At 54.6% G+C, this 3664-nt stretch overlaps 1 long non-coding RNA gene across 1 annotated transcript; it reads left to right on the forward strand.

The window, feature by feature from the left end:
• The first annotated feature begins 1318 nt into the window (after positions 1-1318).
• LOC143268562 (uncharacterized) lies at positions 1319-2940 on the forward strand. The gene is made up of 2 exons (XR_013044626.1): positions 1319-2531; positions 2615-2940. It is a non-coding gene; the product is annotated as an uncharacterized LOC143268562 (long non-coding RNA).
• The last annotated feature ends 724 nt before the right edge of the window (positions 2941-3664 follow it).

Raw genomic sequence — 3664 nt, forward strand, 5'->3', positions numbered from 1 at the left:
AACCAGGAGGCAGATTAGCTGCACCTGGCCTGATAAATTAGCCCTAGGACTGAGCTGGAAGAGAAATCCTGTTTATTACTGAAGACAAAGCAGGGATGAATAGCGCGTGTCAGGGGGCAGCGCCTTGAGGCGGTGGACCTCGGGGTGGCAGAGCAATCAGGGCTTCTAAAGAGGCTCCCATTTCTGTGGGAGGCAGGGACTGGCTGGGGGCTGGGGGGGAGGGGCGGGGCACGTGCCTCTGGGCTGCTGGAGGAAAGTTGATCAATGCAGTCCATCGATCTGCATCTTTCCCGGGCAGTGATCAGGAACACTATGGGATGAGGTGTGGGGAGGGGCTGGCGGTGGCTTAGGAAGTCTTTCATGTTTTGGGTCTGAGGGCCGTAGGCTTTGTCAGATGGATGCTAGTGAGTATTGATCTGTATTAGAAATGATAATGAATTGATCACGCTGGCTGGGAGGCTTTAACCACTTCAGTGCTCGAAGCCATTCAAGATGGGGTGTGAGCTGAGAACTGGTCTCTAGCTCTTACCTTGGTCCTCCATACCAGGTCTGCAGCTTCCAGACATGTGTCTGTCCATGTGTCCGTGTCTATGTGTCCCTGTCCGTGTGTCCATGTGTGTCCGTGTGTGTGTGTGGGGGGGGGGGTTGGGTGGGAGGGGACATACGGAGCAGGAAGCTCAGACTGGGAGTCTGTGGCCAAGATTACCGGGTCAGAACCAACAGGTTTGCCCAGCATTTGGGAGATCTGGCCTTCATCTCCTCAGCCTCCTGTGTGGAAGGTGAGTTGTTATACAACACAGAAGACAGCAAGGCCCCAAGTAGCGGGGGAGGGAGTGGCTGCCTCTCTAGCACTCTAGGACTCTGTAGTCCTGGGACCTCCTACTTGCTGAAGGAGCTCAGTGGCGTTACTGAGTCCTTCAGGGACTCACTTTCCTCTTCTGTAAAATGGGGTCCCTCCAGCCTGGCCGAGAGAATCCAGAGAATGACAAGGAGTGCTTTATGTACTCCCATCCAGCCACGCTGCTCTAAGTCCCAGCCGAGGGGGGCCGATGCAGCTCAGCTCAGACTCTGGGGAACCCTGAATGTCGAGGCTTCAAAGCCTGCCCTGAGCAGGATGGCTGGGACTAGACACGCTACAGATGAATTCTGAGTACACACCAGGGACCGCGTGCCCTAGGAGGGGGCAGGTGCTTCCTGGCTGTGGTGTGTGGAGATAGTTTTTCCTTGTGGTGGTTTGAATGAGAATGGCTACGATAGGCTCATAATACTTGGTCCCCAGTTGGTGGAACTATTTGAGAAGGATTAGGAGGTGTGGCCTTGTTGGGGGTGTGGGGGTGTGGGTGTGGGCTGTGTGGGTATCAGGCTTTGAGGTTTCAAAAGCCTCCTGCCAAGTCCAGTATGCTCTCTCTGCCCCCTAGTTTCAAATCCAGATGTGAGCTCCCAGCTGTTCCTGCTGCCATGCCTTGGTTCAGCCATCACCCAATCACACCTGGGACCTTAAGCCTATTAAACTCTGTTATACGTTGTCTTGGTCATGATGTTTTGTCACAGAAATAGAAAAGTAATTAAGACACACCTTTAGCCTCAGTTTTTCCATCTACATACTGGGAGTGATTGTCCCATCCTTTTCCTCTGCTGAGGGGAGCGGCTGGGTGGAGAACTGGAAATGCCTCAGTTACTTTGTAAAGACCAAAGCCATGACTTGAGGCTGTGAACCCCGAAGGGCAGAGCCTGGCTGGCATGCCTCAGGGCCAGGAAGTCCATCTCAAGCTGACAGGGCCTTCAATCCCGTTCTCTCCAGCCTGGGCTCATGAAGTAGCCTCTGAGGCTAGGTCACCTTGGCAGTCTGTGGTCTCGCCCAGGAGTGGGAGGGAGCGAGCTGTGGAAGGCAGAAGAAGGAGGCTGGGTGAGTGCACTGAGAATGCAAGCTTCCCAGAATGAGCCAAAGGATGGGGTGGGGAGGTGATGCTTACTGGGTTCTCCGTGCCCCAGTGCACCCTGGAAGGCTTCAGAGGTGGGCAGGGGTGTCAGTTGGTCCTGTGGGAGAGGGAGAAGGGAGAGAGCTGTGGATGAAGACCAGCTCGAGGAGCTGAGCTGTCAGGTGCTGTGGTCTGCAGGACTGCATGAGCAAGGGGCTGCGGGACAGCCTGGGGCTGTGATGGCATGGTGGCCCTGTGCAGCCAGCCCTCAGCATGGCACGATGGCTGGCTATGCTCTGTCATTTCCACAGGAAGGAGGAAGAGAAAACAGCGTCCTGTACCCTTAGCAATCAGATCAGCTCCTTGTCACCTGAGCACTCTTGTTTCTTCAGATCGGCTATGGATCATCGATGCATAGACTTGATTGCTGCTTCCTGTTGGCCACGCAGGGCTCCGGCCATGGGTGCTGGCAGGGTGCAGGACACCTGGGGTTCCAGTGACGTCAGGCCCAGACACACAGGTTGGGGTGACACAGGGATCTATCTGCAGCTCCCCTCGGGGACTTAGGGCATGTCGGTTGTGCCAGCTTTGCACACCTGCAGCCATTTCTGGGTGAGTGGCAGCTGGGGGTCGGGGGCAGGGTGAGTGTGGGTGTGTAGGGAATGAGTGAAGTCCTGAATGAATGCTTGACACAGGCACAACCACCACGTCAAGGACCAGTGCCGCGGCCCCACTGGAGCAACAAATCCGTCTCCTGGTGGGTCTCAGAGGATGGCAAGCCTCCCTCAGCTTCGAGGGCAAACGCTGGCAGTGTGAGCAGGAAATGTCTGCCGTAACTCCCTCCACCCACCGCCATGTTTCCTGTCTGAAGGCTGCTCTCCCCCAGAGCCTGCCGCCCCCTTGTTCAGCTGTGTGCAGTACCCCTCCTCCTGGTTTATCTGTATGTAACCATCAGCTGTCCTATAATAAACCTTCTGTGCGGTGGCTTTTCACATCAGAGATCCCAGACCACCTGATCGCAGCTTTTCTGTGTCCGTGTGTCTGTTCCCTCTTTAGTGTCCGTCCTTTCTCATCCCCTCTTCACCCCTGGTCAGGGTTCCAGGACCCTAACCCCTGCAAGGACGACGCAGAAGTGGAGAAGCTCAGACTCAGGTGCTTGCGGTGCCATGATTTGCACACCCCACTTTAAGCAGAATAAACCAAATAATAGAACAAAGTCCATTTCCTCATTTTTAATGCTTGTTTTATTGTAAAATACAACACACATGAGGAAATGTGCCTAAATCATAAATGTGCAATATGATAAAGCCAGCGTCTGCGAGGCCATCCAAATCACTCACATTAGGCGAGGTTCTCTAGAGGAACAGAAGCAGGAGAGTGTGTGTCTATACTGTAAGTGTGCGTTTATCAGGCCAGCTTACACACCAGGGCCCGGGGAGCACAGCAATGGCCGTGTGCATGTGGTAAGGGCTGAGAACCCCGTAGCTGCTCAGTACACAAAGCCGGATGCCTTAGCAATCCCAAGCCAATGCCGAAGGCCTGGAGTTCTTTGGAGAGACAGCTCTTGTTTGAAGACCCAGGAGGTTGGGATCGGATGTTAGTGGGAGAGAGCAGCAGCTACAGCAGCATCGTCGGTAGATGCAATCAACCAGGAAGAAGACGTGAAGGCAGGCATGTGCGCGCTTTTCTCTCCTCAGACCTCTTTGTATCCAGCTGCCTGTTGGAAAGCACCATCCACTTGGAGG

The sequence above is a fragment of the Peromyscus maniculatus genome, chromosome 14 (assembly GCF_049852395.1).
Source record: "Peromyscus maniculatus bairdii isolate BWxNUB_F1_BW_parent chromosome 14, HU_Pman_BW_mat_3.1, whole genome shotgun sequence".
In the NCBI taxonomy this organism is placed as follows: Eukaryota; Metazoa; Chordata; class Mammalia; order Rodentia; family Cricetidae; genus Peromyscus; species Peromyscus maniculatus.